We start from the raw sequence: 7,022 nt of genomic DNA, 5'->3' as shown, positions 1-7,022 counted from the left end.
GATCTGGAACTCCTTACCACCCATGGTGCGTTTAAACCTATAAACCCACTTTTTCAAAAGAGAAATTAAAAGATCCTAATGAATAGATTTCTTATCTAGACTCTCGGAGAGCCCCACCCCAGGGTTCAAAGGACATCACAATTTTAGCATTCTCGAGTTTGGTCAGATGTATGTCGTTTACAGGAGAACAATCAGCAACACGGCTGGGTACCTGGATCTGAATAGCTCAGAGTTGCCGCAAATAACCACAATGAAGATGCTAGATCAATGTGGACAAAGGGAATATCAATGAAATGACAGTCGTTTAATGTGATATCTGTTGCAATGGCCTATTGCGGCTCTTTACGTTTGATGTACCTGTCTATACCTATCATTTTGTTAATTCAACCCTATGTACAGCGCTCTGATACCCTTGGGTCATGTGTGCGCTTTATGAAACACTCTAAATAAAATAAAGAAAACTAAAATGAATAACTTCTCTGGCAGAGGTAAGTAACAGTTGCAAATATATATATTTGTGAAGTTTTCTGAAAAATGATTTCCAGTAAAATAAAAACCTTTATGAATTTAAATTTGCCCATCACAAGTAGATCAGTGCAGGGTTTTTATTATGCAAACTCTACTTAGGTAGGGTTTATCTCTTGCTTTCCTTAAAAAGTGAGAAGTTTTGGCAGAAGCAATGTCCTGGAGCTTGTCACATTGTAAAAATGACCTAGAATTCTCGTACAGTGGGTCCGCATAGTAAAGGCGTGCAGCTAAGGCGTAGATCAGTGCACAAGACAGATGTTTCACACAGGGCCGTCTCCAGGGCGGTGCAACTGGTGTTACTGCACAGGGCAATGACTTTGGTTGGGGGCGTCACGTTTGCAAATTTATTATGGTTTTAAAAGCACCTGCTGCCAGCTTTCCTGGCCTCCAGCAATTTTAGGCAACAATAAAAATGTCAAGACAACTCCAGGATAAATGTTCTTCATAGAGATAAATTAGAGGTTTGTCTAGTAGAAGTTTTCAGAACCTGTACCATGCAGATCACAAAGTGCGTATAGCGTAAATAGGTCAGTGGGTTCTTGCTTTTGTCTGAGGGATCCTTCTTAGGTTGAGCTTAGACAGCGCATGCACGGTAGCAAGACCTACAGTAAACACTATACTGAGTGTAATCTCGCCTGCTGCTTGGGATTGGTTCACTCCTCCACAACTCTTCTTTCCTGGCTCCGTATTACCCAACTACAGCTTACTTACGCTGCAGCTGGTTAGTTCTTTCCATAGGGATTATTTGGTATATTACCTGCTTGTGATTCCTTATGGTGCCTGCTTAATGGTATGCTGTCCACATTACGTACATCCGTGTTTCTATTCTTTCCTGTGATAATACAATGTTCCATTCATGCACAAGGTCCCTTTGCTCTACTCTCCGTGCAAGTCGGTCTTTGCTGCCTGCGTCTGCTAGCCCGTCTTGTGAAGTTCTGACAGAGGTGCCATACAGGGGGTGCTCAGAATCTGCCCCCTAGGGGTTGCATTACTTTCATATGAAAGACTTGGGACCTCGGCTGAGGCCCTTAGGAGTTGCGACAATGACCAGTTACTGCCACCCAGTTGTCGAAGGGGGGAAAAAAAAGTAGGGAACGGACTGAAATAATTTTTAGAAGTAAGGGCACGCCGTGCCCTTCCGTTCCCGCCCACTTCTACCACTGCTGCCACCCATCATAAACACTTTGAAAATATCCGGCTGCACTACTACCAATTTCACCTCTCAACCTCTAAACCCCCTCTCTCTCACACATGAACACACACACATTTTCTCAAAGACATTTTGCACTTTTTCTCAAGTTGTCTATCACACACATTCTCACGCACACGTTTTCTCAAACACATGCACCCAAGTTCTCTCACCACATATTTCTCTCACACATTTCTAACATATGCTTTCAGATGGGTTCCCTTCTCTCACAGATTCTGTTTAACACTCTCTCTCGGACTCGCCTCCCTCATGCACACTCTCAGTCTGCCCTGTCTGTGCGTTGCATCCCTTGTGACCTTGGACATATTGAACAGGTGCAGCACAGGGGCTGCTTCAATTAACATCATAATTCATATTACAGTTGCATTTAGGACATATTAGGATTGTTATGACAGGATAAACTTCAGCTGGTGGTAAAAGTGCAGAATATCAATCAGGGTATAGAAAATGTACTTCTGTCTAACACAGTAGTTGACACAAGGCGGCTAGTATGATATAACAAGCATTTGCAAAGCAATGGGTCTCACATTTGCAAGAGTTTGAACTATTGCTGTTGTAAATGACAATGTCTCTTATTTATGAGTTGGTTTTGAACACTTAAATAAAATGCATTGTCATTTTCAATGCCAGGAGCTTAAACTCAAGCAAATGTGAGACCTATTGCATTGCAAATGCTTGTTTTACTTGTAGTTTATAACTTAAAATCCTAACTTCGAACCGTGAGCTAGTAATTGTAATCTAAGAGCTGCATGCAAACTGCCAAGGTGTTGATGAGAGTATTATGAATTTTTACCATCTTTCATTATCCTAATGTTGGAAAAATGGTTCATTTGGATAGAGATCAGTTCTCATTATTTAAGAGAGCCCACAGCCAGGTTGTTACATTTTAAATTCTGAGTTTATGCTTCTCCAGACCAAGCACTCTTAAACTATGATTGATTGTCTCTGTTTATTATGTGTTAGGTAAAGTGCTCTGAAACCCTACACTGGTATGAGAGGTGCTGTAAACCTAATGGACGCGAAAAAGGAGAACAAGGGAGACCCTACTCACAACGGAACCAGGGTAAAGTGTTTATCCAGAAAAACAATGGTTCCAGTGGCATATCACTAAATGAGTCTATAATAAATTGGGCACCTAATGCCTATCACACTATTAGAAACAGGGTGGCAAAGAGAAGAGACACAGTTAAGTCCGTATCAAACCATTCTTTTATGTAAATTTTTTTGTTTGAAAAAAATCAACAATGCTTTCGACTACAACATATACTACAAGACATAAGGTGCAATGTGTCCCCAGTGATTTGTGAAGTAACCAAAGAAACAACGTGTGTACAACTAGGTGAGCTATACAGGTTACAGTTGTGAATATTTACAAGAAAAGAGGCAAAACTCAAAAAGATTATTTAAATCAATCATAGAACAGTTGCTACACAATCATAAGCACTGTATGAGTCTCATTCGCCTCCAGTACGTCGACGGCGTTTCGACCCTAGAGTGAGGGTCTCATCAGGACAGGGAGTGTGGGACGTCTAAAAAACATAATATATATTGTGGAATTATAATTATATGTAGTCGCCTTGAATATTAGTAAATATTCTTGGAAAGGTGAAGTGATTTACCTTGGAAAGGGCTAATAGATGTAAAACCCATGCGTGTAGAAGTAAAATAATTTTACTTACAGTGAACCCAGCCGGGCACTGTCAGAGGGCAGACAAGTAAAGGCATGGAATTAGCCACTTGAGCAAAAAAACAACAGGGATACGTATCTAGAGCGACACAGAATAAACACCTTACCACTGTCAAGACGCTTTGGTAGTTGTAGTGTCTCTGTATCAAAAACGGACGATGACGCTGCTTGGCAGAATCACTCAAGGTTCTGTGAATGTAACAAATGAGGTCTAAATATTTGGTAAGCTGGCAATAACTATATGTTTATAAATGCTAAATACTCATCACATTGTGATGCCTACCTGAGCACGATGTAAACTAGCACAATCGCTAGTTTCAGTAAATGGATTTTTGTGCTAACGGACGATGCCGTCAGTGCGCGGATTGGCCAGAGGATCTCTGCAAATATAATAAACGATATCTAAGTTTAACATGGGCTGGCAGTCGCCCAAAACTAACAAACGTAAAATCGTTTTCATTTACAGTGCCTACCTAGGCGCTTAAACCACTCGCTCGATCGAAGCCTTCCCGGAATAGTGTGGTGGTTGGCGGGTGACGTCACAGCGTTTTAACACGCCCGGCGTAACGCGCGTGGTTGATATAGAAAAGAGACTATGCTCTAATGTTTATGTTTTGCGGAGAATAGTATTACTCGCGCAAGGGTCTAGGTGGAATTATGTTAGAGTACGAAGTAATTAAATGATGTAAACGCCAACTATAAAATAAAGGAAGTAATAGAAGGAATATAAGGGCAGGGTTTGGAGGAGTCAATAACATATCCTATTTACAATTTCATACATTTCCATATACCATTATTATGTTATAAACAACGTTACATAATCAAGATTTTTACAACTCAAACTCATTTCATCATTACCTACTTCATCATAATTTATACATTTTTCAAAATCGATATAGTGTATTCACATGGGGTACTCAACACTTGAATGCTACATCAAGGCACATTAACTGAACAATCTGTGCTGGTAATGCTCACATTATAATATCATTAACAAACATATATATCATCTCCTAGATCTCTGCGACTAAGGTAATATGCAGTTTCTGATATTACAGTACAAAGTGCCCCAAATTGAAAGTCTAAGCAACCATAGATTAAGTCAATGTAGAGACAAAACCTCTCCATTCGTCAGCAGAATTCAAACCTTCATTAATTGAATTGATTTTATCTATCCAATGGCATTCACGGCGCTGTAAAATCTGAGTAATATCGCCACCTCTCTCAGGTAATGTTGCAATATATATAACTTGCCATCGCATTTCATCCGCTGTATGTTTGAATTCTTGGAAATGTGCCACGAGGGGCGCCGTTAGGACAGATTTTCTTATGCGGCTACGATGGTGCCCTATTCTGGCTTTTATCAATTGTTGAGTTTGGCTAATGTAGGGTAGCCCGCACGGACACCATATGCAATACACGACATTCCGTGTATTGCAGTTCGAAAAGAAATCTAATTTGTGATCACAATTGCCATGTTGATGGACAGAATGCAGAACAATGTCATACATTCGCCCCAGTACAAAGATCTGGGCCTAAATCCATCGTTTTTTTGCACTCCACACCACCCCAGTTCAGACATGGCCATATGCAAATCAGCCTTGACCCTGTGCCTAATGGGAACAGTCCAGCCCGAACTGCCGAGCCATTTCTTTCCTGGACCGGAATCAACCATCCTATGACCGGTTTCTGGCTATTAGCCGTCTTCTGCCAGGATAGCTTGACTCCAGTGGTGTGGAGAGCATGGGACTCACGTCTGAGCATTCCCATCCCACTAGGGTTGACAAATGCAAAACAACAGTTGATGGACAGAATGCAGAACAATGTCATACATTCACCCCAGTACAGAGATCTGAGCCTAAATCCATCGTTTTTTTTGCACTCCACACCACCCCAGTGCAGACATGGCCATATGCAAATCAGCCTTGACCATGTGCCTCATGGGAACAGTCCAGCCCGAACTACCAAGCCATGTCTTTCCTGGACTGAAATCAAGCATCCTAAGACTGGTTTCTGGCTATCAGCTGTCTTCGTCCAGGATAGCTTGACTCCAGTGGTGTGGAGAGCATGGGACTCACGTCTGAGCATACCCATCCCACTTGGGGTTACAAATGTAAAACAACTGTTGATGGACAGAATGCAGAACAATGTCATACATTCACCCCAGTACAGAGATCTGGGCCTAAATCCATCGTTTTTTTTGCACTCCACACCACCCCAGTGCAGACATGGCCATAAGCAAATCAGCCTTGACCATGTGCCTCATGGGAACAGTCCAGCCCGAACTACCAAGCCATGTCTTTCCTTGACCGAAATCAAGCATCCTAAAACTGGTTTCTGGCTATCAGCCGTCTTCATCCAGGATAGCTTGACTCCAGTGGTGTGGAGAGCATGGGACTCACGTCTGAGCATACCCATCCCACTTGGGGTTACAAATGCAAAACAACAGTTGATGGACAGAATGCAGAACAATGTCATACATTCACCCCAGTACAGATATCTGGGCCTAAATCCATCATTTATTTGCACTCCACACCACCCCAGTTCAGACATGGCCATATGCAAATCAGCCTTGACCCTCTGCCTCATGGGAACAGTCCAGACCAAACTGCCAAGCCATGTCTTTCCTGGACCGGAATCAAGCATCCTAAGACTGGTTTATGGCTATCAGCCGTCTTCAGCCAGAATAGCTTGACTCCAGTGGTGTGGAGAGCACGGGATTCACGTCTGAGCATACCCATCCCACTTGGGGTGACAAATGCAAAACAACAGTTGATGGACAGAATGCAGAACAATGTCATACATTCACCCCAGTACAGAGATCTGGGCCTAAATCCATCGTTTATTTGCACTCCACACCACCCCAGTTCAGACATGGCCATATGCAAATCAGCCTTGAACCTGTGCCTCATGGGAACAGTCCAGCCCAAACTGCCAAGCCATGTCTTTCCTGGACCGGAATCAAGCATCCTAGGACCGGTTTCTAGCTATCAGCCGTCTTCAGAAAGGATAGCTTGACTCCAGTGGTGTGGAGAGCATGGGACTCACGTCTGAGCATACCTATCTCACTTGGGTTGACAAATGCAAAACAACTGTTGATGAACAGAATGCAGAACAATGTCATACATTCACCCCAGTACAGAGATCTGGGCCTAAATCCATCGTTTTTTTTTCACTCCACACCACCCCAGTTAAGACATGGCCATATGCAAATCAGCCTTGACCCTGTGCCTCATGGGAACTGTCCAGCCCGAACTGCCAAGCGATGTCTTTCCTGGACTGGAATTAAGCATCTTAGGACCGGTTTCTGGCTATCAGCCGTCTTCAGCCAGGATAGCTTGACTCCAGTGGTGTGGAGAGCATGGGACTCACATCTGAGCATACCCATCCCACTTGGGGTAACAAATGCAAAACAACAGTTGATGGACAGAATGCAGAACAATGTCATATATTCACCCCAGTACAGAGATCTGGGCCTAAATCCATCATTTTTTTGCACACCACACCACCCCAGTTCAGACATGGCCATATGCAAATCAGCCTTGACCCTGTGCCTCATGGGAACAGTCCAACCTGAACTGCCAAGCCATGTCTTTC

This window comes from Lissotriton vulgaris, chromosome 3_1 (assembly GCF_964263255.1).
Source record: "Lissotriton vulgaris chromosome 3_1, aLisVul1.2, whole genome shotgun sequence".
Taxonomy (NCBI): domain Eukaryota; kingdom Metazoa; phylum Chordata; class Amphibia; order Caudata; family Salamandridae; genus Lissotriton; species Lissotriton vulgaris.
This window is presented reverse-complemented; position numbering follows the sequence as displayed.